The sequence below is a fragment of the Lissotriton vulgaris genome, chromosome 5 (genome assembly GCF_964263255.1).
Source record: "Lissotriton vulgaris chromosome 5, aLisVul1.2, whole genome shotgun sequence".
Classification (NCBI taxonomy): domain Eukaryota; kingdom Metazoa; phylum Chordata; class Amphibia; order Caudata; family Salamandridae; genus Lissotriton; species Lissotriton vulgaris.
In genome coordinates this window covers 1,834,622,052-1,834,643,905 of record NC_141693.1, presented here as the reverse complement: position 1 = coordinate 1,834,643,905, position 21,854 = coordinate 1,834,622,052, and the positions used below count along the sequence as shown (strand labels likewise).

At 47.1% G+C, this 21,854-nt stretch overlaps 1 protein-coding gene across 1 annotated transcript in view; it reads right to left on the bottom strand.

Annotated features, from left to right (window-relative positions):
- SCRN2 (secernin 2) overlaps window positions 1-12,615 on the bottom strand; it is a 203,371-nt gene extending 190,756 nt beyond the window's left edge. The window contains exon 1 of the mRNA XM_086924298.1: window positions 12,594-12,615. The gene's annotated coding sequence lies outside the window, so the exon portion shown is untranslated. The remainder of the gene's footprint in view (window positions 1-12,593) is intronic.
- Between the last annotated feature and the right edge of the window lie 9,239 nt (window positions 12,616-21,854).

Genomic DNA, 21,854 nt, shown 5'->3' with positions numbered 1-21,854 from the left:
AAAAGAGGTCTTATGGACATGGCTCTGAATTAAATCTGGAGATATTGCAAACATTTCAGGACAATCTGCTACGGACCTCTAGATCGAAATTTCTTATGCATCCGTAAGCAAGGAGATGATCAATTTAAGTGTAGGGGACCCTATTGCTAAAGCTGTCCCTCTTGGCCAATCACGATCAGTAGTCAAATGGGCCCAGCATACTTAAATATCTTATTTCATGCTAAAGTGTACATCATCAATCCTATTTATCAGTTACTGACCACCCTGGTCTCAGCAACAACCAGGTGAGATCACCCTACTAGAAATATATGGAGTGGGTAGACATTTGACAATACAACCAAACAAATCATTAAACACATGAAGACAAAAACCTAGATGCCACTCTAAAGCAAGTTGGGACCTAAAGCTCATAGTCTGATAACAAATGGGAGGCGGTGAATAATACTGTTATGGCTGAATTCTCAACAAGGAGAAACCAAATGAGGATAACATTTCTCGTTACGCAGCTAAGAGCACAAGTGTAATTAACAGAAGATATAGTGAAAAAAGAAGAACTCTGAAACTGCAAATAGCAGCATAGTGAGAGTTCATAAATCGAAATCAAAGCAAGGCATAAGCCTGGTCACCACTAAGACATCTGGATTTGGCAAGCTTTGGTTGCTCTGAGAGTAAAAAAGGATCACTGCGGTGGATTGAGGAAAAATCAGATCTCTAGCAGGGACCGTAAATTCTAGTACAGCACTACTGACCCAGGTCGCGGAGGCCTTGAATATGCAATCCCTTACCATGAATGCCCAAACCGCAGCCAAATGATACGAATTAGACGGCAGACAGCTGGTGGCTATACCAGCAGCCAATACCTGCAGTGCAGAAACTAGTGAGAGATTGTTTCTGTAGTGATATCATCGAAAAACTGGGGGGGCAACCAAGCATATTACACACTGTAATATCAGAATGGATGAAGATCGAAAAGGATATCAGGAGACATGTAACAAACATAGAGAAGCAACTAAATTATCATAATACTTGTTAAGGAACTTTGGAACAAAGTGATATTTGGCCCCAAACAATCAAACAAATATTCCATCTGGAGAAGAGATAATAAATTATTCAAATAGGAATTTGGCAAAATTTATGAACATCCCACTTCGCTCATAAGAACAAATCTTCACCATGATGAAAAATCACAATGGGAACAGGGGAAAGGTTTGCCAATGGAGCATCCGGTGTAAGAACAGGAAGATAACAACCTGGAAGGGACCACATGTTGTAGGGTGATCAAGTACAACCAATCCTCTTTAGGAAAAACAAAAAATTCTTAAGAAACTCTTTAAAAAAAAACAAGTGCTACGTCAACAACAATGGATTAAAGTTATTTTCTACAGACCACGGATGACCCAGCACTAGGAACTGGACATATCAGTTACAAAGACAGCCAAGACAGAAGGTGCAACTTCGCGCCAATCTTTATCCTCAAATCCAGTACCACCTATCTTCGAATCAATAATAACGCACTTGTAAAGACCATGGATGTGGCATATCATGGAGATACCGAACTTATCAAGCAAGACAACTCCAAGAAGGATAATAAGTCACAAGTAACAAAAAAAGCCATTCATTGTTGCAACTACTGTAAGAATATAGTGACAACATGAAGGGCTAAATCTACCAATCCACAGAACACGAGAAAAAATCCTGAAACACAATGTGACTTTAAACAGGCTGTTAAGGAGTGTCAGACCTTATTTACTGGTAATTCAATGAAGGTCAAAGAAAATACAAGTATCAGTGTTTCAAGTACTGGTACTTTCACCCCTATTGGTATCGACAAGGATCAATCCCTCCCTAACAAACTCAACTTGAAGGGAACCAATCCTTCTTCCACAGCGATCACCCCGGCAAATGTTTCAGTCCTAAACACCACAATGAGGGGCCAATCAGCTGTAGATGATATATTCCCTCCCATCGAAAGCAGTGAGGTACAGATCAACCCTCAGATTGTCAAATCAAATCCAAAGAAATCTAGTGGGTATTAGGATTCCAACAGCAAGAATCGGGCAGAGTCCAAAAATGTTCGTACTGCATTATTCTTACCACAACACCCTAGTGAATGCTTGTACAACATACTAAATAGGGAAACTCTCCTATGACTCTTTGCAGCATTCCCAGCATTATCCAACATTGTGTCTAGTGACATAGAATGTGTGGCCTTTATGAAGGAAAAAAATATGAAGGACAAAAATCTGGCAGATTGAGAGCACCCAGAGATTACTAAAATAAACTGTGTACAGTCAGAAACAGCAAATCACATTAAATCCCAAAGAGATATCGTTTTAGAATGAGGTATTGAAATAGCCCGCGAGGTTAAGTCTAAAAATCCTGTGCAATTAAGATTCCACAAAACTAAAAGTGTCAAACCAAGTATTCTGAAAAGCATTTGTGGAGCCCAACAATAAATCAACAAGCTAGGGAACATCACAATTATTCAAAAGAAGACGGGGGATAGATGATCTGAGCGGAAAACCAGTCATTAGATTGGAGTACCTAAAACAGAATTTGAAGGCTGAGATTGGCTCCAAGGGAGACTTATCTTCACTACTTATAAGTGTTAGCTGGGTGAGGAACTATGGCAGAAATGTAACGATAACAATCAGCTTACAATACTATTGTGGAATATGGCAGACGCAAATGAACTTAAAACAGACACCGAACTCACAAGATGGTTAAATACATTTTCCATCACTTGTCTGCAGGTAACTTGGACCAAGAACAATTCGGTTCTAAAAAGCTTCAGTTCAAAGATAAAATCAGCTGTGAGGCTTTCAGAGCATGGAAGATTATAGGGTGGTCTTGCAACATAAATCACCCCATGGTTATCTTTACATGGTCGGTAATGGAGATTGCCTCGAACATTCTAGTAACTCCACATTACATTTCATAATGGAAACAAAGCTGGAATCTTCATCTGAAACATATATATTGCCCCTGAATCCGGTAAGAAAGAGATTAACCCCAGAGACACTGTCAGAGCACCTAAGGAGCCAACAGTTGGGTTTATCCGGATCAAGAAATTATTTTATCAGGTGCTCATGCCAGTGTGTCTGCTAGAGCGAGCCCCAAGAATAAAAAGCAACATTATATGATCCTGGACATGCTAACACGCCCAATAAGTAGAAGTAATAAAAAGTCCTGGGCAACATTATTCAACCGAGGGCTGGTACCTTTCAAATGGCCACTTCTTGACACATAGTTAGAAATACCACCAAAATGTTGAATTATAAACTCATCACCACTCATCTTTTGGAATTGACTATTGTCTTTCAAATAGTACTCTGCACCTACAGCAATAACTATCCACATGTGACAACTATTCCCTGTGATCCTGAAGAGGAGAATGCTTGCCTGCGCACAATAAGATGGAATATACATTCACAAGATAGGCACGGTCACTGGACACTTTCTCTGGGGAAATCTATTAATTGCATTCAACAATCCGAATGGTGATTCAGCAATAACTACATTTTGGGACAACTTTATTACTTCATTGGTGGGTTACTATCAGCCCAAGAACAAAAGAGATTGCAAAATTCTCATGAACAGGCATTGTAAAAGGGTGGATGAACTTACATGGTACTTTTTCTAATCAAAGGAGAAAGGATCACTCGTCCTGCACAACCTTAGGTATGCAGGAGGAACGGTGGAAGTCCCAGATACAAGACCCTCATGCACGTGATGGGCATGGTGGTTTTCGAGCGGTATATCTTGGTTTTCCGCTGTCTAATCACGTGTGTGCATAATCATCAGGTCGATCAGGTTATGCAGCCTTCACCAGGAGGTTCTTACCCAAGGTTGAAACAGTAGTGAGCCAGTGATAAAGGATCTTAAAAAGGCCTGCAAAACCAGATAGGAAAATGTTATTAAGTCTGGGTTCGGGTCTGGTCAACTCTGAAATAGTGCATCTTGTAAACTTTCCTATGAGCAGTAGGTGCACTCAGAGTGATGAAGTAAAAATAGTGAGGGGGGGGTTTAAAATTTGGTCGACATGTTTCTGCCTTGTCTGCCTTAATTCGGACTTACGGGCATTCATCAGGACCGTTAAGTGAATAGCGTGAAGGGGAAGTGGAAATAATGTGCTCTCAAAATTCAGTGAATAGAAAAAAGCATATTAACCTGTTTCCTTATGATAAAAGGTCTCAATGTACCTGTAAGAAAAATAACACAAATACTTTTCAACACACAAGGGGGGGGGGGTTACAGAGGGACACGTACAAAGCAGAAATCTGCTTTACAAGGCTCTCTCTTTGATAGACTTTTCAACAACTAAAAAATGGCAATACTTCATGAACCAGCAAATAGATATGGCAATGTCAACTCTCTCTTCTCACACTCCACACTCATGCAGAGGGCTATAGCATGCTCAGAGGTTGGTGTTGCATGCATGTACTAGCAGTGTCTCAGTCGATTTTAGGTGATTCATACGGTCACTTGAGGGGCACCCCATGGGTTTGTGGGCTCCCTGGCTACTTTTGGGGCCGGTCTTGTGTGGACTAGGATATCTTTTAGATTTCGACTCCTTTTATTTGCAAACCTTGGTTTTGGCCACGCGAGGTTACCTGATGTTAGAATGCTCCAGTTCTTATTTATAATCTTTTTGATGTTGTTAGTCATTGGGCTGTATGTGGTTACACATGTTAGGACTTCCTCGGAGGGTGGTTTTGGTACAGACTCAAGGAGGGCCTCTATTCTGATTTCTGGCACGTTTCTTGCATTTGTTTATTACCTTCCTTGGATAATCTCGGGCTTCCAGTTTTTTACAAAGATCGTTAGCTTGTTACTTGTACTCAGTGGTGTTGCTGCAATTGCGCCTTAATCTGAGGAATTGGCTGTATGGTAAATTCTCCCTCAGGGGCCGGGGGTGGAAACTCTTGTAGGAGCGAAGGCTATTCTTAGCAGTGGTTTTGAAGAAAGTTTGAGTCTTGAGGGTGCCAGTCTCGGCGTAGATGGTTATGTCTAGAAAGTCAATGCTTTTACGGTCCGCACAATAGGTGAACTTCAAGCATTCATCTCTTAGGTTGAGCCAGGTGTGGAATTCCAACAAGCTGCTTTGGTCTCCTTGCCAGATTACAAACATGTCATCAATATACCGTTTCCAGAACAGTATATGATGACGATAAGGATTGTTATTCGCATTTAGAATGTGTAGGTCGTCCTCAAAGGTGCTGACATAAAGTCCCGCCACGCTCGGGGCAAATGTACTGCCCATCGACGTTGACCAGACCCGAACCCAGACTTAATAAAATTTTCCTATCTGGTTTTGCGGGCCTTTTTAAGATCCTTTATCACTGGCTCACTACTGTTTCAACCTTGGGTAAGAACCTCCTGGTGGAGGCTGCATAACCTGATCGACCTGATGATTATGCACACATGTGATTAGACAGCGGAGAACCAAGATATACCGCGCGAAAACCACCATACCCATCACGTGCATGAGGGTCTTTTATCTGGGACTTCCCCCGTTCCTCCTGCATACCTAAGGTTGTGCAGGACGAGTGATCCTTTCTCCTTTGATTAGAAAATGTATCCTGGAAACTGAAGGGATCATCCTTTCCACCTCCCCCTCTGTGATTAGAAGAGAACTTACATGGTACACAGAGGAATTAAGAACACTGAGAAAAGAAATAATAAAACTAAATTAAAAAATATGGTCAAGCAACTGGCAACCCAACCATCAAGAAAGAACTAAAGCACAAATATAGAGTAAAATGTTGAGAAGAGAAGACAGTGCTCGAGGCTAGGATATGGTATAGCAATAGTAAATGGACCCACACACTGGACAACATGACATTCTGGAGACTCATAAACAAACTAAAACTTTTCCAAATTGCAACAAATAATATCAAGGTGTTTTCTTGCCCTACTACAACTTTATTATGAACAAGACTTAAAGAATCACCAGGATGCCCCACTGTCAGTCCCATACTCACTAATCTTAATGAGGAAGTCCCTAGAACGAAGGCAACCGAGGTCCACCAGCTGAGGAAGGATCAATTACACGATACCAACCTATCACTGGCATTTTTAAATTGGATTATAGTAAGAACTGTATCTGCTATGAGAAGCTGTGGTGCACACGGCCCGAATGTAGTTCCGCTGTCAGTTTTAACAAAAGATACAGATACCTTGTGCTCTCCCCTGTTAACCCCCTACAAAGGAATTCTGGCAACTGAAATAATTCCAGACATATGGTGGGGCTCAATAATGTACCCGAAAGTGCCCCACAAATAATCCTTGGAACTGTAAACTGATAGCTCTCCTTAACACTGAAGCAATGGCGTTTGCTACATTGCTGCTGGTCGAATTGTAAGGTTGGGTTTACAAACTTAACATTCTGCCAACCTTTCAGGCTGGCTTTAGGAAAGGCTGTGATACTCCCCTTTGAACTCCATTTTGTTTGCTGTTGTTGTTGCTCCCAGGCACGCCCCTCCTCCCCGCTACCGCCTCCCAGCTGCTGACCCTCCCACGCTCCGCCCCCTCCACCATCCATTTATGGCCAATGCCCCCACGTGCAGCATCCACGCGCTACGGCCACGCCGAAGGTGCGCCAAAGGTAAGCCCGTCTACGCCCGTACGCGCCTGGACCGAGCCCAGCGCCAGAGCCCCTGGTCCTCGTAATGCCCACCCCTCCCGCATTACTTATGATGCCACCACCCTCCTAGCCCTTAACCCCGGCCGTTCCCCCACCTGCGTCCAAGCCGCTCCTGGACACACCCACGGACCCTTTTCCTGCAACTCCTGCAAGTTCGACGGCACCAAAAACAGCTCTCCATCTACGAACACACAACTGATATCCGACCCCAACCAACTACAATGCATCCTGCTCAACACCCGCTCGGTCCACAGGCACACCATCGACCTCTGGAATCTACTAGACACCATATCACCAGACGTCGCTTTCCTAACAGAAACGTGGATGAATGCCTCTTCAGCCCCAGACATCACCATTGCCATCCCGGAAGGATACAAGATCATCCGCAAGGACCGTTCCGGCCACACAGGAGGAGGCATCGCTATCGTCCATAAGAACTCCATCCGCATCTCAACCAGCTCAGACGCCAATCTCGCCAACACTGAACACCTTCACTTCCAGATCCACATCGACCCCAAGACCACACTCAGAGGCACCCTCCTTTACAGGCCACCAGGACCCTGCGCACAATTTAGTGAAGACATCACGGACTTCATCACTCCACACGCGCTCCCCTCTGAGGACTACATCCTTTTGGGAGACCTCAACTTTCACCTTGAAAAGAACAACGACCGCAACACCACCACCCTTTTGGACAACCTCGCCAACCTCGGACTTCAACAACTTGTCACTACCCCCACCCACATCGCAGGTCACACACTCGACCCTATCTTCACCTCCAGCAAACATGTCGCCTTCAGCCACACCACAGCTCTCCTTTGGACTGACCACAGCTGCGTTCACTTTACCTACAACAAGTCCACATCCAACAACCACCCCCAACCTACCCTGCAAAGAAACTGGAACAAAATCACCATCGACCAGATCTCCTCATCGCTTCTTCTAAACCCCCCAGCCCACTCCTCAAACCCCGACCAAGCAGCCACCAACCTCACCCAATGGTTATCCAACAGCGCCGACACCCTAGCACCACTGAAAAAACGACAAATCACACTAGGCAGCAAGAAGGCCTCCTGGTTCAACGATGATCTTAGAAATCCAAGAAACTCGGTCGCTGCCTCGAGAAGGCCTGGAAAAAAGACCCATCCACCAGCTCCAAGGACGCCTTCAAAAACGCCACCCGCATACACCACCAACTGATCCGGAATGCCAAGAAAGCCGCCTTCAAGGACCGACTAGATAACAACGCCCACAACAGCAAGGAATTATTCAACATCGTCAAGGAATTTACCAACCCCTCAGCCAACTCCAACGACATCACCCCCTCTCAAGCCCTCTGCGACTCCCTAGCCTCATTCTTCCACAACAAAATTGCAGACATCCACAACAGCTTCGACAACTGACCCGAAGACCAACCCACCCAACCCTCTGCAGGACCCCCACCCCCCTTGAACATCCTCAATGACTGGAAGCCAATCTCCACTGAGGACACCATCCGTCTGATGAACTCTATCCACTCAGGATCCCCCACAGACCCATGCCCTCACCACATCTTCAACAAAGCAGACTCCATCATAGCACCTCACCTCCGAGACGTCATCAACTGCTCCCTCAACTCCGCAACCTTCCCGGAAAGCTGGAAACATGCCGAACTCAGCGCCCTCCTGAAGAAACCCACAGCTGACCCCACCGAACTCAAAAACTACCGGCCCATCTCGCTCCTTCCATTCCCGGCCAAAGTTATCGAAAAAGCGGTCAACAACCAGCTCGCCGCATTCCTCGAAACCAACAAATCCCTCGACTCCTCACAATCCGGCTTCCGAGCCAAGCACAGCACTGAAACCGCCCTCATCGCAGCAACAGACGACATTCGAACTCTACTGGACAATGGAGACACAGTCGCCCTCATCCTCCTCGACCTCTCCGCAGCCTTCGACACAGTCTGTCACAGCACCCTACTACAACGCCTCAGAAACATCGGAATCCAAGGAAAAGCACTGGACTGGATCACCTCGTTCCTTGCCTAAAGAACCCAGAGAGTCCGCCTCCCACCATTCAAATCAGAGGCCACGAAAGTCATCTGCGGCGTACCACAAGGATCCTCACTCAGCCCCACCCTCTTCAACGTATACATGAGCCCCCTCGCGACCATCGCACGCCAACACAACCTCAACATCATCTCCTACGCCGACGACACTCAACTGATCCTATCTCTCACCAGAGACCCTAACACTGCCAAAACCAACCTGCATGAAGGAATGAAAGAAGTAGCCGACTGGATGAAACACAGCCGTCTGAAACTGAACTCAGACAAAACAGAAGTCCTCATTCTAGGCACCTCCCCCTCCGCCTGGGATGACTCTTGGTGGCCTGAGGCCCTTGGAAAAGCACCCATCCCGACAGACCACGCACGGAACCTAGGCGTCATCCTGGATTCCTCCCTCTCGATGAACAGACAAGTCAACGCCGTCTCTTCATCTTGTTTCAACATTCTTCGCATGCTCAAAAAAACATTTAGTTGGATCCCCACCGAAACTAGAAAAACGGTCACCCACGCACTGGTCACGAGCCGCCTGGACTACGGAAACACCCTATACGCCGGTACCACCGCAAAACTCCAGAAAAAACTCCAACGCATCCAGAACGCTTCAGCCAGGCTCATACTAAACATCCCGCGTAAAGAACACATCTCTGGTCACCTGAAAAACCTCCACTGGCTCCCTATCAATAAGAGGATTACTTTCCGGCTCCTATTCCACGCACACAAAGCACTCTACGGAATCGGACCCGAATGCCTCAACACACGACTGTCCTTCTACACCCCCTCCCGCCAGCTACGATCCTCCAACCAAGCCCTTGCCACTGTACCTCGCATCAACAAAACTACCATGGGAGGTAGATCCTTCTCCTACCTGGCAGCAAAAACTTGGAACTCACTTCCCACTCACCTTCGCCTCACTCAGAACCACCTAGCATTTAGAAAACAACTTAAAACGTGGATATTTGACAAATAATTTCCCACCCTTCTTCAAACGCCTTGAGACCCTCGGGGTATGTAGCGCGCTATACAAATTTTTGACTTGACTTGACTTAGCAAATAAGGCTGTGGGCCATAAATCGTCACTTTGTGTGTGCTTCTTAGGCTAAAGTGCAGCTTATAAAAAAGTCAACCGGGGTACACTATGGACAAAGCTGAAGAAAGCCTTAAACATACCAGAACAACTTTCTATTGCAATTAGACTCTTAAACACTGACACTTGGGACAGGGTAAAATTGAGCATTGGTTCAACGATCTCCAAAAAAAATGCAAACTAATCGGTGTTTGAAACAGGGCTGTGTGTTGCTACCTGTGTTTTTCAATCTATACACTGCTGACTTGTTACCACCATGGTCAATTTATAAACATTTCTCCCTAAAAGTAGGGGTTTAAAATGTGGCTCTCCTGCAGTATGCAGACAAGTTACTGCTGGACCAAACAGCAATAGGCCTTCAAAAGTCCTAAACCGTCTCCAGCAATACAATAAAGTGAATTAACTAAAGCAAAATCTGCCACAAAAAAAGTATGAAATTTGGTTATTCTACGATAAGTGACAATAAGATATTCACTACAGACACATACTTCTACTTGGGAGTATGGTTCGACGCCAAACTAACTTTGACTCCAAACAAACTTTCAAAAACGAGCTCAAAGCGATGATCACTTGTACTTGCCATCTGCAAAACCAACTGAGGAAATTAATAAAGCTTAAACAGTCCCAGAGTCACTAGTATGCCAGATGTATTTACAGCCAAATGTATTTAGAACGATATTTTATATGGGTCTCCAACCTGGGCCTCTAAGCTTCATGGAGACCTGGAGAAAATCTATACCAGCCCTATAAGGACAGCGTTTGGTTTATCAAAAAGCACACCAGTCTGTCAACTTAAATTGGAATTTGGCATGGTTACACTAACAACCTAAGCAGATACGCAATTCAGCAAGTACTTCTTCAGACTGAGGAGTGCACCGCCGGAGTTCCTAAACACCTGATCTGGAAAGAGCAGCAAGATTACTCTACGATTCATATAACCTTTAGTGCTAAATATGAAACAAACTTTATGAGCCTAATAAGTGTTTGCTGCTACCTCTCAAAATACTTGAATCCTGGAAAAATTGTACTATCTTTTTGAGGATTAGGAAAAAGGTTCTACGGCTAAGCTTAAACTGAATCAGGGTAAGGAAAATTAAGGCAGCAATTAGGGGTAGACCTACAGTTAATGAGCTGATTATTAAAATATTCGGAATTAGTAATATCAAGGCTGCAGAAAGTGAAATTGGTCACCCGTGCCCCTTCCTGGTCACAGAATGTGATTTAAAATTAGGACCATGAAACCAACAATGGTTAAGAGAGTTGAAATTCAGTCCTTGGAACTCACACGCATATGGCACATTATATCTTAAATGACTTTTTATGCCTCTTCCTGTCCATTAGATCAAAGGGCGGTGACACCAGGTTCATGGAACTCAACAGGTACTAAGCAAGTGTACTGTTTAAATCTATTCCAGCACTTCCAAAATGGTTCATGGGGGCCTTTCCAGCTTTGGCATTTTAATATGGCGCTTCAATGGCTTACACAAGCACAAAGTAATTTATGTACTTTTTTATGCGTCTAAACAGATTTCCAAGACTTGGTATGTAACATTTGAGCATACATAGGTCATTTTAAACATATGGCACATTAATGCACATTTTTAGACTTGAAACTGTCATCAATAGAAACAGTAGGCTTATTTATTCCTTACAGGTGCAAGGTAAAATCCGAGGACAAATGCTGATTAAGCAAAATGGATACTAGTATGTAAAACCACTTAGGGTGAACACAAAAGAGAGGTGTCTGCATGGTTGTTCTTGTATATGTTATGAAAAAGAGTTTTCTGTTACCAGGTTTATCGGGTGATTTAATATTCTTGTACTTTTAAGACATATAACTAGATTCCTATTCCTTGATAAACTAGAATAGTTTAATAAATTGTATTCCATTTTGATATGCAATTTGAAGGGAACAAGAAAAAAAGTGATCAGTCACAGCTTCATCGCTTGATCCACATTTGAGATCCTAGCTATTTACTTGAGATATATCAGTTCAGGGGGTGCACTGAAAAAAAATGCTTTCTTGTACTTGGTTAAATCAATCAATCAATCAGGGGTTATAAAGCGCACTACTCACCCGTGAGGGTCTCAAGGCGCTGGGGTGGAGCTCCCGATGGACTAAAATGTTGCACCATTTATAATAATACCCTAAGCTAAATATAGTACACATGATACCTAACATGATGGTTCCCTAATGGGACCTAGTAAGAGCAGAAGGGGGGTGTTCCTAAATTTAGCTTTAAAAACTCAATTCTAATCATTGCCACTCGCTGCACTGATGCCAGCTAATGTATTAAAGCGATACCCTCCTGCGAATTCAATTTTTGAAAGAGGTTTGTTGAATGATTTACAAGCTAAACGTTTTCGTGGCTCGGCTCGTGCAAGGGCTCTTAGAGCATGGTTCGGCTCGGCTTGACTCTACCTATTCATTTTCAGGCTCACCCACTTCTAATATATATTCGTAGTTCGCATACGCACGAATCTAAAGCATTACTACCTGTTAATAAGCAGATTGTAATTATATTTAAATAACGTTTACTAATCCCGACAAGGCGTTGAAGCGCGGAAGAAATTGGGTGGCCCCGTATAAACACAAATAAACTGTGGGGGAGGGATCGTTCTCATAAGCTGTGGGTGAGGGTTCGTTCTCACATATGCATCTTAGCTCGGTTCTCTGACCCTGACGAACTGCTCTCTGTCACCTCTGCAGCTATACACCGTCCTTCACAAAAATTGGCAAATAAAAGCTTCGTCAGAGGTTGAAACGCAATACAATTTAAACTCCGGTAGCTCTGCAACCACCACCTGTCACCTACCTAAATCGGAGCTCCCAATCTTCGACATAAACCGCGGAGACAGCGCCTCTGGTGGTAAATTGGATGAACTGCTGTACAGTAATCGAAGGAAGAATACAAGGCCCCGCACCTCGAAATGGAGTATGTTTAGTCAATCGCCGAATCATTACGATTCGTTCAGAGATCCGTACAGATAAGAATTACATTTTTGGTATTTTATACGTGCATTTAGAACAAAATATTGATTGTTTTCTTGCAGCGGGAGATGATGACGCACGAACTTAAATTACAGCTGTTGGTAACAAATTGAGAATGAATGTATGTGCATGAATCTTCGCGTTCAATATAATTACCCAGGTGTCTTTGGCAGTTATTTTACAAGATTTTGAGGATCACGGCTTAGGTCCATAGTAATAAATGGCTGTCGGTAGTATTCTTTGAATTGAACTATTAGTGCTCACTAAATTGCTGTACTTGAAACGGCTACTGGTGGCACGGATAGTGAGATGGGAACCGCATCAAATTGTATTGCAGTCGGCCATCTTTGAATGCCGAGTTGGTCCCTCCGTCGACGCAACAACTACTGAAAAGTCTACAACTTTGTTAGATTTAATTTGTTTTGAAAATTGCTAATAAAGGCTTGAAACCTTGGCATTATTCTTAAAATAGGAGACCTCCAAATTTCTTCTATCGAAGTTCTTACCGAGTATCCTTTTCCATTTTTTTGGTGCAGAATTGGACTTTCAAAAGCTCTATTTGTTGTAGTGTATATTTTTTTGCAGGTTTATCATATAGTGCGAGCTCAATTCGAAGGTAAAAACGATGGAGCTCTTCATGTTTTTAGACAAGATTAAGTGCTTTGCCCCAGAATCACATGATGTTGAGCCTTCCGAGACTCGAAACTGGTTTCAACAAGCTCTGGCAAAGCCAATTGTCAGGGCAACTGGAATTATGCGGCAACAGCAATTTTCGCAAAATTATAGATTTGCTGCATTTGCCACATATTTCATCATCTGCTGCATAATCCACAGATTTTAACAACAACAAAAAATTGTTCCTAGTTTAAACGGTTAAAAAGTTAATAACACAGAAGCTATGTGTTGCTGCGCAATGAAAGGCTTTTTGCAAAGTTTGACTGGTTTGTGTTGCTTATTGCTGTATTTGGGTTTTAATCTGGTACTAATTGTAATAATGTAAGACACGGTCTAGTGTCTGAGTCTTTCTGTAACCTCACACCTAACACCCACCCACCACCAGGCGTCACAGGTCAGATGACCCTGGCTAATAAAAAGGGCTGAGCGCACGTGCTCTTGGCCCATTATCTATCCCCCTACCACTGTGTCCATGTCTCATTTATCTATCTACAGAATGAGTGCCTAGCGCCCTCACCAAACCCTACAATGGCGACGAGGCGGTAACGCAATGCCATGCGTGCCAGCTGAATGGTAAACATCGTGGGGGAAGAGGAGAGAGCTGAAAGGGCCCCCCCCCCAACAGGATCGGCGCCGACCTGCAGTGAGGCCCGCGGTACGTGTGCCGTGCCCCGGGCCTGGATGCCACACGAGGTGACCGGGAGCTCACCCTGCACCTCACGTCTGCCGGACGATAAGCGGACCGACCGGTGCCCACCCGAGTCGGCCGCGACTGACCCCAGCTGCGTTGAGAGGAGACCACCGCAGAGCCCACCTGCGTGGTAGAACAGGCCCGCCGGCCGAAAGTGAGCCCCAGCGCTGGAGAAGCGGACCTGGCAGTGCCCAACTGCTCCGGCCGCACCGGTGGCCGGACCCGAGGAAAGCCAGCGGAGCCCACCCGCCACGACCGCTGCCAAGGAAGAGGCCGGTAGGCCAAAGGTGAGCCCGTGCGCTCTGAAAGCTGGGGGGGAGGGGGGCGCATGAGCCTGAAGCGACCCCCCCCCCCCCATGACTGTATGTAAAGCGGAGCCCACCCGCATAGTCAGGACACTATGCCGCGCGTAATGCGGCCGAAAATCAACATTGAATGAAGCAGGGCCAGCGGAGCCCACCCGCGGGCTGCCTGAAGTGTCCCCTAATGTGAGAGGCCGAGCGGAGCCCACCGGCACCGGCCACTGTCGGGCCGCAACTGAACTGCCCCACCAGCGCGACCAGACACGCGGAGCCCACCCGCGTGAAGGGAAGAGGCCACGGACCAAGTGCGGGCAAAGCGGAGCCCGTCCGCAGCGGTAGGAGCAGAAGAAATGGCGGCCTCCAGCTAGCGCCGCCGGTAAGAACTACTGCGGAGCCCACCCGCGCAGCAGGAGAGGCCGACGCTGCGAGTGCCCACCTCGCAGGAAGAGGAGCAGTGTGCAGCGTGAAACCGCGGCAGCACTAACCTCCCGCCCCCGGCAGCGAGTGAGTGATGAAGTTGCTGCATGGGGGAGGAGAGAGCGAAAGGGCAGAGGAGTCAGAGCGTGACCGGCAGCATGTGAAGAGCTGCCGGGCGCCAGTGCACAATGAGGAGCTCACCCGCAGTCAAGAGGAGCAGCTCCCCCACCCCTGCCAGTAAGTGCAAGCACACACACCACGAGGGCAGAAGTCAGCCATTCGCAGCTGACAGGAGCGGCGTTCGCCCCCCACTTTCTTACCCGTGCAGCCCCGTCAAGAGGAGTTTACCGGAAGACTGGAAAAGCCGGTTGACAGTCCAGTGAGAGGGTGTCCGGTGGATGCATCCAGAGTGGTGTCCCGAGCCCGGAGGGAGACTCCACGTCCAGCTTCGCAGCTGCACCGGACCACAGCACCAGCAGTTAAGAGGAGATACACGCAGTGGATGACGACTGCCGGTGCCTGGAAAGTATTTCTTTGCCATCTAGTGGCCATAGGATGTACTGCGCCCCCAATCCGATACACTACAGGACAGAGCCTGAGGCAAGACGCACAGACTGTGGCGACCCCCACACAGAAAGGGCTGCGCCATTGACCACAGAACAGTACCAAAGCTGGCCAGAAGAAGGGACAATCTCCCCCCCCCCATCCCAGGACAACGTAAGGCATACAAACATGCCAGAACGGTGCCAGGGCACCACCCAGTGGTAAGGACAAAAGGCACTACGCAGCAACATGCCAAGAGCGCAGGACTGGCGCAATGACGCCACACAGTCAGAGAGACGCCAAGCCACCGACAAGTGATGGTGCAGGAACGCCACACCACAGCAAGTAAGCCCCACCAGGACAGCACTGCGATGCGCAGGACAGCGCAAGGAGTGAAGAAACTCCACGCACCCGAAGGACGACTGAGCAGAAGCACAATCACTCAGAAGCACTGACGCCACACCAACGGAAAGCACGGTGACGCCTAGTGGCCACAGGCTGTCACCGCTGCCGGAAGAAAGTAAAGGAGCACCACCACGAGACTCCCCACCAGGCAAGTGCGACACAGTGAAGAAGCGCGACGACCGCCGACACTGCTCCAGGGTCCCGAGAAGAAAGCAAGCACACCCCGTGAAGTAACGGGAGTGACCTGAACACGAAGAAGCTCGGAGCGGTGACGTAACCCTCCGCACCCAAAGAAGCACAAGAAGAGCGCGGACAAAAGCGCGCCAACGCTAAAGCACCGGAACGGAGCGAACCGCGTCCAAACTGAAGATAGCGAAGCGTGAGGACTCATGCAGAAGACCACCCCGATGGTGACCCCACAAAGCCGACCCCTCAGACGGTCGCACGATGAGTTCAAACGGTCACACAACGTGACGCACCCAAGAAGCCGGCCAGCCAGATGGCCGCACCAAAAGCCGACCCCTCAGACGGTCGCACGAAGAGCCCGGACGGTCACACGACGTGACGCACCGAAGAAGCCGGCCAGCCGCGAAAGAAAGTGACCGAAGTAAGGGTCAACTAACCGCAACACAGCAAGTATCCCGCAAGAGGACCGAAGATAGCCTGCCAGCCTCGGCAGAGTGGACCGGCAAGAGGTCCAAGAAGTTCGAACATCAAGACACAGTTCACGATCAGCGACTAACGAACTTCATCAACCACAAGTCAACGGTAACTTACTGTTACAACGCAACTTTTACGTCATAATGCTGTTACAACGCAGCTTTTACAACGCTGGTTCCATTACATCGGATGCTATTACAACGCAGGATTTTACATAGCAGATGCTATTACAACGCATACCATTACATCGTAAGTTTTGGTAAGTATATAATTTTTTTTTTAAATTTAATTTAATATTATTTAATTAATTTAATTAATATTAATTATAAATACATATATTTATTTATGTTTTTTAATATTATAAATTAAATATATTAATTTAAGTAATTTTTAAAGTATAGGAGTATATGTTTTGGGGTACTGAGGTATATGTTTTGGGGTATAGGGGTATTTTTAGGTTTTAGGGCTGGGTTTGGGTTTTGGGGTACAGGGGTATTTTTAGGTTTTAGGGCAGGGGTTGGGTTTAGGGGCACAGGGGTGTTTTTAGGTTTTAGGGCAGGGTTTGAGTTTTGGGGTATAGGGGTACTTTTAGGTTTTAGGGCTGGGTTTAGGTTTTAGGGCAGGGGTATTTTTAGGTTTTAGGGCAGGGGTTGGGTTTAGGGGTACAGGGGTGTTTTTAGGTTTTAGGGCAGGGTTTGGGTTTTGGGGTACAGGGGTGTTTTTAGGTTTCAGGGCAGGGTTTGGGTTTTGGGGTACAGGGGTGTTTTTAGGTTTCAGGGCAGAGTTTGGGTTTTGGGGTACAGGGGTGTTTTTAGGTTTTAGAGCAGGGTTTGGGTTTTGGGGTACAGGGGTGTTTTTAGGTTTCAGGGCAGGGTTTGGGTTTTGGGGTACAGGGGTGTTTTTAGGTTTTAGGGCAGGGTTTGGGTTTTGGGGTACAGGGGTGTTTTTAGGTTTCAGGGCAGGGTTTGGGGTACAGGGGTATTTTTAGGTTTTAGGGCTGGGTTTAGGTTTTGGGGTACAGGGGTATTTTTAGGTTTTAGGGCTGGGTTTGGGTTTTGGGGTTCAGGGGTATTTTTAGGGTTTATTTTTTTAAAGTACGACTTTAATTAAATTAAATTAATTAAAGAAATTATAGTTAATTAAATTTATTAAATCAAATTAATTACAATTTTAAGATTAATTCAATTATATTAATTAAATTAAATTAATTAAAATTAAATAATTACCATTATAAAAAATTTATTAAATTAAATTATTAAAATTATATTAATTTAATTAAATTACATTAATTCCTATTTAAAATTAAATTAAACTTATTTAAATAAATTATATTAATTACATTTTTACAATTATTTTAATTATATTAGTAAAATAAAATTAATTAAATTAACTTAATTACATTTTTTTAAAAAAGTTATACTTACCTATACTTACGATGTAATGGTATGCGTTGTAATAGCATCTGCTATGTAATATCCTGCGTTGTAATGGCATCCGATGTAATGGAACCTGCGTTGTAAAAGTTGCGATGTTACAGCATGCGTTGTAAAATAACGCGTTGTAACATCATAGATCCCAAGTCAACACTCAACGTCTAAGGAGAGAGAGAAGATCGCAACGCCCGGTCCAGTCACAGACGAGTAGAGACAATGTCCGTCAACCAGGACAAGACCGGATGGAAGCAGGCGGAGTTCACGTTGCCTGGAGAAGTCTGGCCAGTAAGAGGAAGACAGCAAGGTGACCAGACCGCATTGCGAAAAGGAGAGGAGGTCTGAGTGGCACGACGCCACCAAAGAAGAAGAAAGGAGAAGAGGTCTGGTTGGCACGTCTGCCACCACCAAAGAGAAAAGGAGAAGGAGAAGAAGACTAAGCAGCACGATGACAGGAAGACAAGAGGATAGAAGAGAACTAAGAGGAGTGTGGTCCAAGACACTACGACACTCAAAAGGGGAAACACAGAGGAGAACGTGAGAGGTGCATAACAGTCCACACGCACGACCAGGACACACGTAACATCACTGGAAGCAAGCATCCACGTGCGAACCCGACAGTCATCCAGGAATGACGGAAGCGAGCAAGCTGGTCTGTTGGCAACACCCACCTCTGGGATGGAACGGACACAAGGGCCGTGGAAATCCAGGGGCAGAGGTCTCAGGGACACCGGTGGCAGCGGGTCCCCAACGAGAGACGGACTGTGGATGCTCGCGCTGAAGATCCTGGAGGATTGAAGGTCGCACAAGACGGAACCAGCGCCAACAGCACCCTTTCAGGTGGAACTCGGACACGGAGAAGAGGACCCGTAGCGACGTCCTTCAACATGTTGAAGAGGCAAGGCGGCATGTCCACCGGTCCAGTGGAAGCCTGGCAGAAAGGCCTCCGGGTTGTCCAGTGAGAGGGGACACCCACGAGAGAGGGGTATCCGTGAGAGGGATAACCTGCAGCTGAAGATCCCGTCAGGAATAGACACCAGCTTGAACCAAGCACTTTGACCAGGACGGTCCAGCGGAAAGCAACACACTTGGGACCGGCTATAGATACTTCTACAAGTTCACAGGATGTGAAACTGAACGAGAGAGACTGTACAGCCCACTTACAAGCCACAAGTCTGCCAAGGCAAGAAAAGACACCATTGCCAGCAATTAAAGTGACCGGCAGTAAAGAAGACTACGTGGGAGTCGTCGCGATTAAGTTTGGGGTTAGTGTGAACTGTATTTCCTTCCCACAGGTTGGACTTTAGTTAGTGTAATTTTATTAACTAAGGTTGGGAGGGATGTAATAACGTAAGACACGGTCTAGTGTCTGAGTCTTTATGTAACCTCACACCTAAAGCCCACCCACCACCAGGCGTCACAGGTCAGATGACCCTGGCTAATAAAAGGGGCTGAGCGCACATGCTCATGGCCCATTACCTATCCCCCTATTACTGTGTCCGTGTCTCATTTATCTATCTACAGAATGAGGGGCTAGCGCCATCACCAAACCCTACACTAATGAGGTGCAAACAAAGCACAGCTCTATTTTGGTAAGGCTGCTGCCTGAAACGATCTTTGAAACCTCTCGCTACCTAATTATTGGACCAACCACTTTGTATTTTGCACATAGCGCATTTTACCCTGCATATGGAAACTTTATACCACTTGTTTTTAGGTTTAAAGTATTTTATTGAAGCAGGGTGGGATAGGACACAGAGGGGTGAGAAACAGGTGACCCACAAGATCCGCGCACCAGTGCGCATCATACAGCCAAGACAATGATACAGTTACAATTTTGCAAGAGGCTCCGTCCGACTCGGGAGCATAGCTTCAGCACCTGTGGGCACGGACAAACAACGAGGGGAGGGGAGGGGGGGGGGGAAGGGGAGGGGAGGGGAGGGAGGAGGAGAGGAAAAAAATCAGGAGGGAAGGAACAAAAGAAAGAACGCATGGGGAAGCAAAAAAGGAAAAAAGGGGGGGGGTGAAGGGAGGAGAAACAACCCCGCTCCAAAAAACCTACCCAACCAAACTGAACCCCCAACTACCATACCCCGACCCACCCCCTGTACTGTGCCAGCATCTACAGTCCCCGCCTCTGTGAACTCTCCATGAATCACTGCTATGCAACACCAACCCCACCCACTCAGGCAGGCGGGTCCGGCGGCGGCGTCAGCCTCAACAACCGCAGATATCTAGGGCAGGTAATCTCTCGAAACTCAGAACATAACAGGCTGTGAAAGGGCTCCCACAATTCCTCAAAGGTATCAGTATCCCCCAGGGCCACTAAGGACATCTTTTCCATTCCAAGAACATGCCACAATCTGTGCAGCCAACCAACTACAGAGGGAAGTGTTGTAGTGCGCCAGTGTATGAGAATATTCTGCACCGCTGACCCCAGCGCAATTGCGATCTGTCTACCCCTCTTGGACCTAAGGGGATACATCAACCCATTCGGCAACCCCAACAGGACATAGGCCGGGAACCTAGGCAGTTCTATCCCAAAGCATTTGTCAACCTCGCTCAGGACCTCTTCCCAGTACGGAGCCAGCAGGGGGCAATCCCACAGTATGTGTGTCAGTGTACCAGTGTTGCCACAGTTGCGCCAGCACGTCCCCGGTATCACCCTATCCATCTCGTGCAGTTTCTCCGGAGTGCGGTACCAGTAGGTCGAGATTTTAGTAAAGGTCTCCGTAAGACCCGTGTGGTAGGCCGAGTGGCGCGCACGGTAGGAGATGTGGTCCCATTCTTTATGACTCAGCTCGCGCCCAAGCTCTCGCTCCCATCGTTCCCGACCAGGGTTGTGAATGTGAAATGAGGGGGGCTGCAGCATTCTATACAGGTCCGAGATCAGTTTGGCGTCCGACGTGCGAGTAATTAACCAACGCTCATACTCCGTGATTTCCCTGTGTGCCGCGTCGCGCACTTGGGGTTGTAATGCCCAGTGGCGCGCCTGCATGTATCGCATGCGTTCCGTCTCAGGGAGGCCATAATCCCTCTGCAAGTCCTGAAAGGAGACAACTCCCTCGGGGGAGTACAAGTGGTACAGAGTGCAGCAGCGGGCCACCCGCCAGCGTTCATAGGCTCCCTGTTCCAGCCCCGGGCCGAAGTCCGGGTTGCCAATGAGCGGCGTGAAGGGAGAGGGGAAGGTAGTCAACTCGCATCTGGCAGCCACCGAGTCCCACGTCTGGAGCGGGACCCGCGTCACCAAAGACGCGTAAAGATTGGGGGGTCGATGGGCTCGCCTCAGGAATGGTACTTCCTGCAGCGTCCTACCCGCCACCGCCTGATCTTGGAACAACCAGTGTTTATCAGATTCCCACCGGCTCCATTCCACGAGGTATCGGAGCTGAGCGGCCTGAAAGTATTTCCGTAAATCCGGTATCCCCAGCCCTCCGGATTCCGGCGAGAGCATAGCGATGCCCCCCTTGATCCTCGGCCTACGGCCCTGCCACACGAATCGCGAAATGGCAGTCTGAGTCTCCGCGAGCCACCCCGCAGGAGGGTGGAGCGGCAATGCTCTGAAGAGGTAAAGCACCTGAGGCAGAAGGGTCATCTTCACCGCGGCCACCCTACCCAGTAGCGACAGCGTGCCTTTATCCCACCGGCCCAATTCCTCCTTGATTTTAGTGCCTAGAGCTGCGTAATTGGCCTTAACCATCTCCGGGAGGGAGGGCGCCAGCAGGATCCCCAAATACGGGATCTGGTCCTTGGACCAGCTCAGAGGGTAAAGCCTCTGCAGTTCCACTCTAGTGGCAGCAGATAGCGAGATGTCCAGGGCGGCCGACTTACCCAGGTTCACCTTAAAGCCCGCCACATCAGCGAATAAGTTCAGTTCCTCCACACAGGCCGGTAGCGATCTCCGCGGGTCATCCAGCGTCAGAATGACATCGTCCGCGTACAGGCTAATCGCGTGGCGAAAC